General features: G+C 37.5%; 1 protein-coding gene across 1 annotated transcript in view; it reads left to right on the top strand.

Annotated features, from left to right (window-relative positions):
- KCNH5 (potassium voltage-gated channel subfamily H member 5) overlaps positions 1-16,722 on the top strand; it is a 336,154-nt gene that overhangs the window by 264,785 nt on the left and 54,647 nt on the right. The gene's annotated exons all lie outside the window — the stretch shown is intronic.

The following is a 16,722-nucleotide window of genomic DNA, read 5'->3' as shown; positions in this document are numbered from 1 at the left end:
CTTTAGGCACTTCTCATTTCATAATCAATTCACAAAGTTTACTCTTTCAAAGAACGCTATCTCAAAAATTAATTAGCCGCATTGACACATCCTACAAATATGGATAAGAATCCTTTATTTTACACTGCTGCTGCACATTTAACCTTCACTGCCATTTTGTAACCGATGAGTGTGACACAAATTTAATTTGCATGAAGAAATCTCCTAGTTCTGGTTTCTAGGTCATTGGGCATTGGGTAAGGCTTTTTTATTGCCAAGAATGAAATACATGTTTGGATAACTGCACTTAAGTGGTTTTATCTAAAATGATCGCCTGTCTGTGGTGAAGTATTTTGAAATAACAGTCATTCCTTTCCATAACCTGCTTAAATGAAACCTTCTCTGTAGTTAACAGGGAGGGAAGAAATCGAGCAAAGAGATAAATTAATGTCTATACTGTAGCAACATAGAAATGAACATAATTAAATCAATGTAATTCCTACTTAGGGTTCCAAGAAAGGATGAGACTAGCAGGAGTAGTGTTTGTACTGGCTGTATCACATTTATTTGATCTATACTTGAACATCATTTTCAGTTCATACTTTTGTTATCAAATAGATGGAGCATCCAGAATCTGTGAGAAAGAATGAATAGCTGTAGAGAACACACAGACTTAAGCACAGAGTACGTATGCTTAATAGACCTATAGTTAAATGTGAATATTATGTCAAACACAAATAGTGGAAAGTGAAGGCAATGATGAATGTGGGAGAGGGATGCTAAATATTAACTAAATGTGGAAGTTTCTCACTTATGTGTTAGGGAGCTCAGAGTCCCTTTCGGTATTAAGCAGGAATGTCTCCTTTGGTCTATGCTCTGCCTTCTGCAATGACAAATTTCCCTTCAACAAGGCAACCTGTTTGGTAGTTGACTCTTGTAGTGTGGTTGGCCCTTGAATAACACAGGTTTGAACCACGAGGGTCCACTTACACGCCAATTTTTTTTTGCCAAATGCAGATGAAAAATACAGTATTTGTGTTATTTGAAACTTGTGTATACCAAGAGCCCACTTTTCCTGTATGTGGGTTCCACAGGGCAGACAGCAGGACTTCGGTATGTAAGGATTTGGGTGTGTGAGGGGATCCTGGAACCAGTCCCCCTCGTATACCGAGGGAAGACTGTAGTTTTAAGTTCCCTTCAATCTAAAATGTGCATTTTAAAATCTTCCCCCATACTGCAAGATTACTGAAAACTCCTATCCAACACCCGTACATTCCTCAGGACTTGATGTTTATAATATTCCTGTGAAAGAAAATGGGCAGTTATTTTTCCTTCAAATCACATGAGAATATTCAGGCCCAGAGGGATTAATATCAAACAACCAAGTGATACATTTGCAATGCAAGGTGCCAAGGAGGGACAATGGAAACAGATCACCAGTAGAACATCTGTCACCACTTTTTCTCTTACACACACACACACACACACACAAATATACATACACACATGCATTCATTGGTTGTGACAGCTGAGTGCACACTGGTGTGGACTCAGTCTTCTGATAAGAAGACAAGCTAGAGACAGAAAACTGTTGTTGGTTTTTCAACAGGACCCAGAAACGCTGTGCCTGTCTCCATGGGTGCCAATTTGCTGAGTAACACCAAGCGGCTTTCTTCCCTCACAACCTGTTTCCTGTTATAACTGGTGTCAGTTTTTATAATTCTAGCCTCTCTGCTCTTGATGCATTGTCTCAGTAACTTGGCAAATAGTAGGAAAAGGGTGTCATTCAGTGTCACTTTATTTTCAGAGAAACAATATACTCATGAAAAAGATAAGTGGTGAGAAAATATTATCTAATGAGTAGTAATACTAGCTACCATCTGAGAACATGTTGTATATAGCCAGGCACTTCAACATAGTTTACATATAATATCTTATTAAATGTCAACGACCCACAAACAGAGCGGTATAATCTCCATTTCACCCATGAAGACATTAAGTTTCTAAGACTGGAACAGCTAGTTCCCTAATAACCTAGGAGTCAGGGCCTGCATTTGAATTCATCTCTATGATTCTAAAACCTGTATTTTTTAGACTACCATGTTGTTTTAGCTTGTCAAAGCCACTGACATTTTCTTTTCCACAATATTCCACAGAAACACTGTCAACAATTTATAGTTTCTCATTCACTTATTCACTTTATTCCAATTGATCTATTAATGAAAACATTTTGTTCTTATTGCTATTATTGTAAAAATTATTGCAGTGAACATTCATTGTGAATTCTATAACCAAAACTATGTCTTTAGTATGCTATTGATATCTCATAGCTATCATAGCCATTGGTTAAGGGTGTGTTCCTGTTAAATAAGGGAGCAGGTTTTGAATCCAAGTTGTCAGCCATGGCATGGTACAGTTCTGGCCACAAATGTGTATCCAGTGGCTCAGTGGAGAGGTTTGAATAGTGTGTGGCTTTCCATGGCTGCAATAAGGAGGAAAGTGAGCCTTCTTTAGCTGCTTGCCTTCATCTCCATTAAGGAAAAATAAGATGCTTACTGTGCGAATATAGCTCTTCCTACCCATCCTTAAGCCCCTCTATGTAAAAATTCTAGAGCTATAACTAGAATTCCATCAAATTCTACGAATTGACGAATAACTAGAATTCCATGAAACAACTACAGCATGGAATGGCAAATTTTTCTGTCAAGGACCAGATAGTAAACAATTTTGGATTTGTGGGCCAATCTCAACTACTCAACTTTTCCACTGTAGTATGAAAGCAGCTGTCCTAGACAGCTTGGGCTGCCATAACAAAATATGATACATTGGGTGTCTTAAGCAGCAGGAATTTATTTCTCACAGTTCTGGAGGCTGGGAAGTGTGTGATCAAATTACTGGCCAGTTTGGTTCCCTGGTGAGGGTTCTTTTCCTGGCTTGCAAATATCCAGCTTCTCACTGTGTTCCCACATAAGAGAGACAAGAAGGGGAGGTAGAGAGATGGGAGGTGGGAAGGAAGCCAGCTCATTGGTGTTTTATAAGGGCACCAAGTCACTCATGAGGGCCGCAACTTTTTTTTTTTTCGAGATGGAACCTTGCTCTGTCACCCAGGCTGGAGTGCAGTCGTGCGATCTCGACTCACTGCAACCTCCGCCTCCCGGGTTCAAGTGATTCTCCTGCCTTAGCCTCCAGAGTAGCTGGAATTACAGGTGCATGCCACCACGCCCAGCTAATTTTTGTATTTTCAGTAGAGACAGGGTTTCACCATGTTGGTCAGGCTGGTCTTGAACTCGTGACCTCGTGATCTACCCACCTCAGCCTCCCAAAGTGCTGGGATTACAGGTGTGAGCCACCGCGCTGGCCCCAACTTTATTACCTCTTCTAAACCTAATTACCTCCAAAGGCTCCATCTCCAAATACCATCACATTGGGGATAAGAGCTTCAACAGATGGATTTTGAGGGGGTAAAACTTAGTCAATAGCAAAGCTGTAGATAATACATAAAGAAATGAGGAAGATTGTATTTCAATTACTTTACTTACAATCAGGTGACTGCCCAGGGGCCTTAAGTGTGTTAATTGTTGAAAAAAGAGGACTGGAAGGAGTTAAATGGGGACAACAGTGGGCATATGAATAGAATCGCCCCACCTTTATTAGAAAGCAAATCTCTTCTACTTGCTGCCTATTCAGAGGGTTATGAGATGGAAAAAGCCATAAATATTAATAAGAAGTAGCTACACAAAGCAGGCAGATAGCATGAAAGAGTAAGGCAGGATTTATAGTTACTGTGGAAATGGAGAGTTCATTTCATCTGTGAACGAGACAGCTGTTACTCACTCTGGTAGGACATTGCCTTGTGGGGATGCTGGGCTAGTGTTGCTTAGTCCTCATATTTTTTTTTCTCCAAGAGGCCAAAAGCACATTTTTATGGGAAAACACATTTGTTTGGTAATTGATTTGTTTTTAAAATTCTGTGGTCAAACAAAATAAGTTTGCTTGCTATTGGTTCAACAGCTGATGATCTAAATGGAATCAGTTAATGAACTCCTGGTCTCATGGTGCTAGAAACCTGAGATTTTTACCTGGGGCCTGGACATTTTGATGAAAACAAATTTTATTTTATCTATTTTCTAACTGACATTTAGCTTTTCCTTTAATTGGAAAGGTTGCTAGACAACTACAGTGTTATTAGAAGTACCAAAAGCAATTATATTAATGGATATTTTCATATATCATATGTGCTGAAGATATCTTGAAATGCCATTTATGCTCATTACTATTTAACAATTATGATAGTTATCAGACTTGCTGCTAGACAGAAGTACATAGATTACTGTAAATTATTTGAAAATATTTTGATAGGATTTCAATATATGTTTCCTTTGCAATCCTACATATTTTATTTTGTGCATTTAGAGCAATTCTTTTAAGGAGAGGTCCACAGGCTCTGCCAGACTACTGGAGATTAAGATCCCATGTGTGAGAGTCAGAAGCTAAACTGAATTGAGCAGAAGGACCCGCTGGGGTTTTTTTTCAATAATAAGAACACAATTCCGTAGTTTCCAATAAGTTTAAACATACTCAGAAAAGGGATGAGAGAGAAGCAGAGGAAAGTTGACTCATTTGCTTACTTTATGTATGTATTTATTTAACCAATTCAAGATGCTATTTCCTGGAATGACAAAATGGTATTCATTAAATTGATGACCAGCTCTTAGGTATACATCAAAGAAAGTAAGCAACACACCTTCTCTGACACACACATAAAAAGGTAACACAGGTGACACCTACATTTTAAAGACTTCTTATTAGACTTTTAAAGTTAATATTACACTTCCTCCCATTTTACCTATTTGTTGCACAATGATTTTTACCATTTGTGTAAAAAAGAGTTAACCTGGCAGGTATGACTATTGGCCTTTGAAAGACTTGCTTATAAAGCTGGCTCTTGTGAACTTGATTTCGGGGGACTCTCACCACTAACTGATGAGTAGCTCTCTGTGCCTTAATTGTCTGTTCTAACAAGGTGGGTTGATGCTGAATATCGACTTTCCTTCCTGAAGTGTGGAATTTTGACATATGTCAGGCAAAAGATGCCTTTGTGACCATCTCCAGTACAAAACCAGAAGCACCAAGTCCTTCATGAACTTCCCTGGTTGACAGCATTTCTCGTGTGTTGTCATACTCTTGTTTGTGCCTGGCTTCCCCCAGACTTTGCCCATGCCCCTTTTCCCTTTGCTAAATTTTCTTTGTATCTTATGCTGCAATAGTCATAACCATGAATATGATGATATGCAGAATTCTGTGAATCTGCCTAGTGGATTGTCTGACCTTGGTATGGACTTGAGGGTAACCAGTGCTCCATATATAAAGGTTGGTAGGAAATCTGTATCCTCAAAGGTCCTCAAATCAGCAGATATATTGGTAATTTCATTGTAACCTTTTTTTCCATAAAAGATACTGAAACCTACAGACAGTATGTTTTATGAGTAAAAGAGAATGAACCATTTAAAAATAAGTGTTATATTTGTCCATAAGGCAGTCAAGCGAATTTCATTTCCTTGAAACTTAAAATATATGTTACATGAATACTGCTGGCTACAATAAGCATGCCTGAGATTTTAAATTATTTCTGAATATTTTCTTCACTTTCAAGATAGCAAGAACATATTTTTCTCCAGATTGACTATTTAAATAGGATAAGAGAGGAATTTTATTTGCTGTTTCTATACGTCTTCTCATGAGACACTTTGTTGAAGTGTGGCACAGAAAGTATTGGCTGGCTCACCATATAGCCATGCATCCATCCAGCCCGTAACACATAACATGGGGTTGTGGACATAAAAGACCAGGTGCCTGCTTTCCAGGAGGCTCCAGTCTAGTGAGAGATCATGAGTCAGATAAGTGCTACGAGAGGGTTATTCTCAGTACACAGGCGGCATAAAGGAGATGAATTCAGTTTGTCCAAGGGGAGGAAACAGGGAAGGATTCCAGGAGGTGACAAGGACACAGGAGTTAGGATTTCATTTCAAATAGAGAAATAATCTAGAACAAGGATGCGTCTTGTATATCACCAATTTCATTTTATTTTCTTTAGAGATGAGAAAAATTCAGACCTAAGAAATTAAGTGATTGCCTAAGTTCACTTAGCTAGTTAGCGGTAGAGCTGAGACTGGAATCTAGTCCTTGGAAGCTCATGCTGGCAGTGTTTCTACTATTTAACCTAGAATAAAAGCATTTCGAAGAAGATTGTCAGTAAAATCCAATACTTGATTGTGTTCATTTTTAATAGGGAAGGATAATATGTGGCATCAATTTGCATGTGATTTATAGATTGATTTTAGTTTTTCATACTGTGGTTCAGGATAAAACTAATAGTGAAGCCAAAACAAAACAAGCAATAAGCAGTGTTCAGAGTCAGTGGACAGGACTCTCAATCTGGGCATGAACCAATACGTCTAGTGTGGCCACAGCATATCTGTCACCTGCATTGTAAAATATCTCATTTTAGTGAAAGCATTTAACTTGCATATGAGTATTGTTTAAGAAGTGTTACTGAATATAGTAATATTGTCTTGCTGATAATACTGCATTCTGATATACTCTCTGTTAACATGTCAATACTGCTGTACTGGTTAGTATAAATACATAGAAAGATAAAAATTCTCACATTAAAAAAACTGCTACTTTTTTTTTTTTTTCAGACAAAGTCTCACTCTGTGTCCCAGGCTGGAGTGCAGTGGCACGATCTTGGCTCACTGCAACCTCCACCTCCCAGGTTCAAGCAATTCTCCTGCCTCAGCCTCCTGAGTAGCTGGGATTACAGGTGCACGACACCACGCCTGGCTAATTTTTGTATTTTTAGTAGAGACAGGGTTTCACCATGTTGGCCAGGCTGGTCCCAAACTCGACCTCAGGCGATCTGCCCATCTCAGCTTCTTGAAGTACTGGGATTACAGGCATGAGCCACAGGGCCCGCCTGCTACTTTTTCACTTTTGTATCTTAAGTTATTTTTAAAAAGATATTAATACTTTTATATTAGAAGTTACAAAAAATATTGATAAGCTTACCACCAAATGTGTACTAAATTATGTATACTAAAAATATTAGTTAATCAAAAAAAAAAGGAAGGGAAGGAGAAAAAGAAAATACAAAATTGAATATTTTCATATAGAACTGGAAAAATCTGAGACTTGTTTGGTAGCAGGTAGAGAATGTGTTTTTTTGTTGTTGTTGTTAGGGCTGAAAACTAACAGAAGATTACTATGCAGCCAATTCCAAAAATGCAAAAGAAGAATGTAAACTGAATTTTGAAAAAGAAAAAAATAACTAAGATTGAACCATGTTAATACAGGCTAAAATTATATAATCTAGTGGGTTTCCCTTTTAAATACCATGTCTATGTTATATCAGTGGGTATAAACCCTCTTGTGGTTCCAGATTGAGTGATCATGGCCAGAGAAGTGTTGTCTTTTCACTCCATGACTCTGCTTATTTTGTCACTGGTGTAATTAAAGTTTCTAAGCAAATGGCTCTAGAGTTCTAATACCTTTACTATTGTCATGGAGTGGGGCCCATTGGATGTTGATAAAAATGATGTCAAACTGACATCCTTTAGTAGTGGTCTCAAAGAATTGCTTCCATTATGGCTTCAGAGGCTCATCTTCCTTTAGCTCCATAGTTTCTAGTTTAGAGTCTTTTTGTTTGTTTTTGAGGCAGAGTCTCGCTCTGCCACCCAGGCTGGAGTGCAGTGGCACGATCTCGGCTCACTGCAAGCTCTGCCTCCCGGGTTCACGCCATTCTCCTGCCTCAGCCTCCCGAGTAGCTGGGACTACAGGCGCCTGCCACCATGCCTGGCTAATTTTTTGTTTTGTAATAGAGACGGGGTTTCACCATGTTAGCCAGGATAGTCTTGATCTCCTGACCTTGTGATCCGCCCGCCTCGGCCTCCCAAAGTGCTGGGATTACAGGTGTGAGCCACCACGCCCGGCCTAGACTCATTTTTATTAAACATCTCTATACCACTTAGTTCAATGCACAGGTTAGTCTGGGACCCCTTGCCAATATTTCTTTAACCCTTGTATTAGTCTGCTTGGCTTACTATCACAAAATACCATAGACTGAGTAGTTTCAACAACAGAAATTTATTTTCTCACAGTTCTGGAGGTTAGAAGTCCAAAATCAAGGTGCAGTAGGGATGGTGTCTGGGGACGTTTCTCTCCTTGGGTTGCCACTGGCCACCTTCTCACTGTGTGCTCACATGGCATCCCTGCAGTGCCTGTATGTGTAGAGAGTGAGAGAGCTCTCGAGTCTCTTGTTATAAAGACACAAGTCCTATTGGATCAGAGCCTCATCATTATGACCTCACGTAACCTTGGTTACTTTCTCAGAAGCCTTGTCTCCAAATACAGCCATACTAGAGGTTAAGGCTTCCCCATATGAATTTGCGGGTGGGAGACATAAACATTCAGTCTATAACAACCAAGTTTTATATTTTAAGTTAAATATGAAGAAATGACTTTGAAAATATGTTAAAATCAAAACTTACAGCTGGAGTGTAACATTACTGGGGATAGATGTGCAGCAGCAGCAGCAGCAGCAACGTTCAGTGTTGATTTTTATAACTTCTGGGCAATGTATAATTATCAATACCAGCAAGGTTTTCTTGCTGCCCTACAGTGATTTAAGAAGGATTGCTATTTAAACTTAGAAAAAAGTCCCCAGGCATGATCAATCCAAATTGTAAAATGGAAAAACAGAACATAGAGGTACATGTAGATTCCATTTAACCCTAAAAAGCCACTGTCCTTTTCTACAGATGGCACTGTTCTTAAGTAGAGATCAACTGAAGCCAGCTGGCAATGTTATGGAGAAGCGTAGTAGCGATCCTGTATTTTGATGTTCCAGTGGTAAGAAATAGTGGTTTGGGTTCACTCTGGCATTAGCACAGGCTCAGAACTCAATAATGCTTTTCTTTCCAGAAAACGTTCATATTATGGTGAATCCAGCAGCACAGAATGTCATTTTTTTCTCTGATCAATGAAGCTTCTCAGTAGCAATGATCTTTTGTAAATGAAAAACATACTGGAATTGGATATCAAACAGGCATGAAGTATTTGCTTGGTGTACATGTGTCGCAGATTGCATCTATTTCAGTAGCAATACGAGCATCTTCGAAGAAATGGTCTAGGAGTGACAATGGGTGTTCCAACTACTTTTTTTTCTTTTCTTCACCCACCCTCCCCACAATGGTATATTAGCTAGACAAAATAGTAGAGCCCGTTTGTTCCACGAATCCATCAATTCTTGATGCTGTGGAAAAGACATTACTAAAACATTGTCCACACTTGCAACAAAAGATAATATAGTTTCCACAAAACTCTCAAATAGTACGTAGTATCTATGTTTACTTCTCTCATAACACTGATTATGGTACTTTGGTTTCTTATTTACATTTCTATTTTTCAACTAAACAATGAGCTCCATACAGTAGGTATTTTCTGTAATACTTTATTGTCAATGGCCAGTATAGAGTCTGCTATATAATTAAATGAATGAATGAAACGTGAATCTGTCACGCTGCCCAGCAGTTTTTATCATCACTGACCAGAATAATCACTGTTATCTAAAAACACACAATATCTTTGATAACTTTGGCAATAAGCCCTATGTAATAGGATTATGAAAATTACCATTATTAATTGGTGTTAAATCACGATTAGAGTTAACTCCCAGCTGCTGTTTCTAACCATTTGTGCCTGCAAATTCTGCACAGTCCTGCAGCACCAGCTTGTCTAGTGCATTCAGAGTAGTACAGCAATTTTGATATCACTGTGGAGTGAATTGAGATCACCCGATGCCAGTGGCTGTGATTGTCAGAGTAGTGCCTTATTCCCATTGTGAAGGACTTTGAAGAGAAAACGATTGCTCTGAAAACCCTGCATGCCACATTTGAATCTGAGCAGAGTGTAGATATAACTCTCATTACCTCAATTGATCATCAGGACTGCAAATTCACTCCAACTTACTGGCCCTGCTGGCAATAGCTCTGCTTACATGTTATGGTTTGTAGAAATTTCACTTCCAAAGTGATGCTACTCGTCACTTCACAGTTTACACGCCACAGGCGTGATGGCGTTTGAGCTTGAAATCAACACTGTAAGACAAGTGAGTTAAGGGAGGTAAGGTGCTTCGCTCATGGCCATACAGGTGATAATTGTTCTGAGCCTGCAGCCTCAGTTTTTCAACTCCGGGCTGGCTCCAATTCCACTGATGGGGGTAGAAAGAGGCAGACCTTCAACAATTCCTGAAGTTTGTCATGTGCATTTAGATGGAGCAGAGACCTAATTATGGAGTCTTTTAAGCCCTTAAGCTGCTTCTATTTAGGGCTCTCTGTTGGTCTGCTTCCAGATGGAATAAAAACTTTTCCACATTTAGTCACCAGGACAGAGGTTCACAGATATCTTGCTCTTGAATATGCCTCCAAAGCAGTTATTCAAGGACAGCTTCACAAGTTTCAAAGTTGGGGCTGGATTCAGTAATTTACCAACATTTTGAACTGTAGGTAATACTGTCTGTTCCTTGCCAGCTCTTCTTTTTAAAACCAGAGTTTATTTTTATTGCAAGAAAATACATGTTTTAATAGTAAACAAGAATAAAATAAATAAGCCTTTAGTAGATAGAAAAGTATTTAACCAACATAATGTAAAAAGATAGACATTTTACAAATTATTTTTCTTGCAAATGTCTATTCAACAATCTATTTGAGACATTTGTTTTTATTTTAGGTCTGAGTCCTGCCTCACCATAATTCATCTCTAGAGGCATCTTAGCTGGATGCTAGACTGTTTGTTTCTAAAATGTCTACTACTTATGAATTCTCAGCCATTAATATTTGATATGATTAATAAATGATGTGCTCTATCACATCATTTTCATTTAAAGGAAAATACTCCTTTTGAATTAGAAAACAAGGGTTTGTATTAATGTTAAGACTTAAATGTGTGTATTATTTTCTTCCTTAATGCCTTTTGGCATTGATTTAAACTTAGGATACATGCAAACTTTCTTATCCTAACTACTTAGGTCTTGTTTTATTTTTTCTTTGTTTTTAATTTTTTTATAATTTGTATAAATTTAAGGGGTTCGAGTGCAGTTTTGTTACATGAGTATATGGCTTAGTGGTAAAGTCTGAGTTTTTAGTGTAACCATGACCTGAGTAATATATATTGTGATCGTTAAGTAATTTCTCATCCCTCACCCCTCTCCCACCCTGGCACCCTCCCAAGTCTCTAATGTCTATCATGCCACACTCTAGGTTCATGTACACACATTACTTAGCTACGAGTTATAAGTGAGAACTTGTGGTATTTGACTTTCTGTTTCTGCGTTGTTTCATTTAAGATAATGGCCTCCGGTTCCATCTATGTTGCAGCAAAAGACATTATTTTATTCTTTATAATGGCTGAATGATATTCCATTGTGTGTATACATATCGCATTTTGTTTATCTTATTGACTTTTATTTTAGGTTCGGGGGTACATGTACAGGTTTGCTACATGGGAAAATTGCATGCAATGGGGCTTTGGTATACAGGTTATTTTGTCACCCAGGTAATAAGCATAGTAAATGACAGCTAGTTTTTACAAACCTCATCCTCCACCCTCCAGTAGGTTCTGGTGTCTATTGTTCCCTTCTTATTGTCCGCGTGTACTCAATGTTTAGTTCCTACTTATAAGTGAAAACATACAGTATTTGATTTTCTGTTTCTGCGTTAATTCACTTAGGGCAATAGCCTCCAGCTGTATCTGCATTACTGCAAAGAACATGATTTTGTTCTTTTTATGGCTGTGTAGTATTCCAGTGTGTATATATACCCCATTTTCCTTATCTAGTCTACCATTGATAAGCATTTAGGTTGATTTCATGTCTTTGCTATTGCGAGTAGTGTTGCAGTGAAAATATGCATGTATGTGTCTTTATGGTAGAATGATTTCTATTCCTTTGGATATATAGTTAGTAATGGGATTGCTGGGTCAAATGGTAGTTCTGTTTTAAGTTTTTTGACAAATCTCCAAACTGCTTTCCACAGTAGGTGAACTAATTTACATTCCCACCAGCAACATCTATGTGCTCCCTTTTCTCTGCATCCTCAACAGAATCTGTTGTTTTTTGACTTTTTAAGAATAGCCATTCCAACTGGTGTGAGATGATATCTCATTGTAGTTTTGATGTGCATTTCTCTAATGACTATTGATGTTGAGAATTTTTCCATATGCTTGTTGGCTGCAGGTATGTCTTCTTTTGAAAAGTGTCTGTTCATGTCCTTTGCTCATTTAAAAAATATTTTTATGTTTTTAATTTTTTGTGGGTACATAGTAGATGTATGTATTTATGGGGTACATGAGATGTTTTGATATAGGCATGCAATGTGAAATAATCATATCATGGAGAATGGGGTATCCATCCCCTCAAGTATTTATCCTTTGTGTTGCAAACAATCCAGTTACACTCTTTTAGTTATTTTAAAGTGGACAATTAAGTTATTGTTGACTATAGTCACCTTGTGCTATCAAATACTAGGTCTTATTTCTTTCTACTTTTTTGTACCCATTAACCATCCCCAAGTACCCCGACCCAGGCCCCACCACCCATCCCAGTTTCTGTTCACCATCCTTCTACTCCCTATAATCATGAGTTCAATTATTTTGATTTTTTTTAGACCCCGCAAATAAGTGAGAATATGTGAAGTTTGTCTTTCTGTGCCTGGTTTGCTTCACTTACCATAATGATCTCCAATTCCAACCATGGTTTTGCAAATGACAGGATCTCATTCTTTATCATGGATGAATAGTTCTCAGGTGTGCATACATACCACGTTTTCCTTATGCATTCATCTACTGATGAACGCTTAGGGTGCTTCCAATTCTTAGCTATTGTAAACAGTGCTGCAAAAAACATAGGAGCGCAAACATCTCTTTGATATACTGATTTCCTTCCTTTTGGGTATATACCCAGCAGTGGGATTGCTGGATGATATGGTAGCTCTGTTTTTAGTTTTTTGAGGAACCTACAAATTTGTTATACATAGTGGTTGTACTAATTTACATTCTCACCCACAGTGCACAAGATGTCCCATTTTTCCACATCCTTGTCAGCATTTGCTGTTGCTTGTCTTTTGGATATAAGCCATTTTAACTGGGGTGATAACTCATTATAGTTTTTATTTGCTCAAAGTGATGTTGAGCACATTTTCATATGCCTGATTTCCATTCGTCTTATTTTGAAAAATGTCTTTTCAAATCTTTTGCCCATTTTTGATTGGATTATTAGATATTTCCTATAGAGTTGTTTGAGCTCCTTATATATTCTGGTTATTAATTCCATGACAGATGGGTAGTTTGCAAATATTTTCTCCCATTCTGTGAGTTATCTCTTCACTTTGTCGATTGTATCCTTTGCTGTGCAGAAGCTTTTTGACTTGATGTGATCCCGTTTGTTCATTTTTGCTTTTGTTGTCTGTGCTTGTGGGGTATTGCTCAAGAAATTTTTGCTCAGACCAATGCCCTGGAGATTTTACTCAGTATTTTCTTGTAGTATTTTCACAGTTTGAGGTCTTAAATTTTCTTTGCCCACTTTTTAATGGGGTTGTTTGTTTTTTGCTTGTTAATTTGTGTAAGTTCCTTTTAGATTCTGGATATTAGTCTTTCATCAGATTCACAGTTTTTAAAACTTTTCTCTCATTATGTACGTTGTCTGTTTACTCTGTTGATAGTTTCTTGGTGTGCTGAGGCTCTTTAGTTTAATTAGGTCCCATTTGTCAATTTTTGTTTTTATTGCAATTGCTTTTGGAGTCTTCATCAGGAAATCTTTGCCAGGACCTATGTCCAGAATGGTGTTTCCTAAGTTTTCATCTAGGGATTTATAGTTTTAGGTTTTACATTTAATTCTTTAATCCACCTTGAGTTGATTTTTGCACATGATAAAAGGCGAGGGTCCAGTTTTAGTCTTCTGAATATGGCTAACGAGTTATCTTAGCACTATTTATGGAATAGGGAGTCCTTTTCCTATTGCTTGTTTTTGTCAACTTTCTCAAAGTTCAGATGGTTGTAGGTGTGTGGATTTATAACTGGGTTATCTAACTTGTTCCATTGGTCTATGTGTCCATTTTTGTACCAGTACAATGCTGCTTTGATTACTGCAGCCTTGTAGTATAGTTTGAAGTCAGGTAGTGCGATTCCTCCAGCCTTGTTCTTTTTGCTTAGAATTATTTTGGCTATTTAGCCTCTTTTTTTGGTTCCATATAAATTTTAGAATAGTTTTTTTCTAATTCTGTGAAAAATATCATTGGAAGTTTGATGGAAATAGCATTGAATCTATAAATCCCATTGGACAGTATAGTTATTTTAACAATATTGATATTTCCTATCCGTGAATGTAGAATGTTTTTCCATTTGTTTGTATCATTTCTGATTTCTTTCAACAGTGTTTTGTAATACTTGCTGTTGAGGTCTTTCACCTCCCTGGTTAGCTGTATTTCTGGGTACTTTATTTTTTTGTGTGTGCCTATTGTCAGTGGGATTGCATTCTTGATTTGGCTGTCAGGTTGGACATTGTTGGTATATAGAAATGCTACTGATTTTTTTACATTGATTCTGTATCCCAAAACTTTGCTGAAGTGGTTGATCAGTTTTAGGAGACTTTGGGCAGATACTATATGGTTTCTAAGTATAAAATCATATAATCTAGGAAGAGATAGTTTGACTTCCTCTCCCTGTTTGGATGCCTTTTACTTCTTTCTCTTGCCTGATTGCCCTGGCTAGAACTTCCAGTGCTGTGGTGAATAGGAGTGGTGAGAGTAGGCATCCTTGTCTTGTTCTGGTTCTCAAGCCAAATGCTTCCCCGTTTTGCCTAGTCAGTATGACGTTGGCTGTGGGTTTGTCATAAGTGGCTCTTATTATTTTGGGGTATTTTCCTTCAATGTCTAGTTTGTTGAGGGTTTTTAACATGAAAATATGTTTAATTTTACCTAAAGCCTTTTCTGTAGCTATTGAGATGGTCATGTAGTTTTTATTTTTAGTTCTGCTTATGTAATGAATCACATTTATTGATTTGCATGTGTTTAACCAGTCTTGCATCCCAGGAATGAAGGCTTGATTGTGATGGATTAGCTTTTTGATGTGCTACTGGTTTTGGTTTGCTAGTATTTTGTTGAGGATTATTGCATCTCTGTTCATCAGGAATGTTGGCCTGCAGTTTTCATTATTTGTACTGTTTCTGCCAGGTTTTGGTATCAGAATGATGCTAGCCTCATAGAATGAGTTAGGGAGGAGTTCCTCCCCCTCAGTTTTTTGGAATAGTATTGGTACCAGCTTTTCTTTATATGTCTGGTAGAATTTGGGTATGAATCTCTCTTGTCCAGTGCTGGTTCTTGTTGGTGGGCTTTTTATTACTTATTCAATTTTGAAACTTGTTATTGGTCTGTTCAGTGTTTCAATTTATTCCTGGTTTAATTTTGGGAGGTTGCATGTTTCTAGGAATTTATCAATTTCTTCTAAATTTTCTAGTTTGTATGCATGACAGTGTTTGTAATAGCCTATGAGGGTTTTTTATATTACTGTGGGGTCAATGGTAATGTCTCCTTTGTTATTTCTGATGTGTTTATTTGGAGCTTCCCCTCACTTTTTTTTGTTAGGATAGCTAGAGATCTGTTAGTTTTATTTATTCTTTCAAAGGAAAAACTTTTGGTTTGTTGATCTTTCACGCTTTTTCACGTTTCAATTTTGTTCAGTTCAGCTCTGATTTTGGTTATTTCTTTTCTTCTGCTAGATTTGCAGTTGGTTTGTTCTTGTTTTTCTAGTTCCTCTAGGTGTGATATTACATTGTTAATTTGAGATCTTTCTACTTTCTGATGTGGGCATCTAGCACTATGGTCTTTTAATCCTGCCTTAGGTGTGAGATTCGGGTATATTGTCTCTTTTTTTTGTTACTTTCAAAGAATTTCTTGATTTTTGCCTTAATTTCATTGTTTACCCAGAAGTTATTCAGGAGCAGGTTGTTTAATTTCCATGTAATTGTATGATTTTTAGAGAGCATCTTAGTATTAATTTCTATTTTTATTGTGCTGTGGTCTGGAAGTGTGGTTGATATGTTTTCAGTTTTTTTGAATTTGTTGAGAATTGTTTCATGGACAAGTGTGTGGTCAGTTTTAGAGTATGTGTTATTTGCAGATGAGGAGAATTGTATATTCTATTGTTGTTGGGTAGAGTGTTCTGCAGATGCCTTTTAGGTCCATTGGATCAAGTGCTGAATTTAGGTCCCAAATATCTGTGTTAGTTTTTCACCTCAATTATCTGTCTAATACCATCAGTGGAGTGTTGAAGTCTCCCATTATTATAGGGTCGTTATCTAAGTCTCTTTGCACTGCTGTAAGAACTTGTTCTATGAATTTGAGTGCTTTAGTGTTGGGTATGTGTATATTTAGGATAGTTATGTCTTCTTGTTGATTCGAAGCTTTTATAATTATGTAACACCCCTCTTTTTCTTTTTCATTATTTTTGGTTTAAAGTCTGTTTTTTCTGAAATTAGAATAGCCACCTCTGTGTTTGTTTGTTTGTTTGTTTGTTTTCCATTTGCTTGTTAGATTTTTCTCCATTCCTTTACTTTGAGCCTGTGGATGTCATTGCATGTGAAATGGGTCTCTTGAAGACAGCATACTGTGGGTGGGGTGATGATGGGAAGGTTTG

Source organism: Pan paniscus, chromosome 15 (genome assembly GCF_029289425.2).
Source record: "Pan paniscus chromosome 15, NHGRI_mPanPan1-v2.0_pri, whole genome shotgun sequence".
NCBI lineage: Eukaryota > Metazoa > Chordata > Mammalia > Primates > Hominidae > Pan > Pan paniscus.
This window is presented reverse-complemented; position numbering and strand designations above follow the sequence as displayed.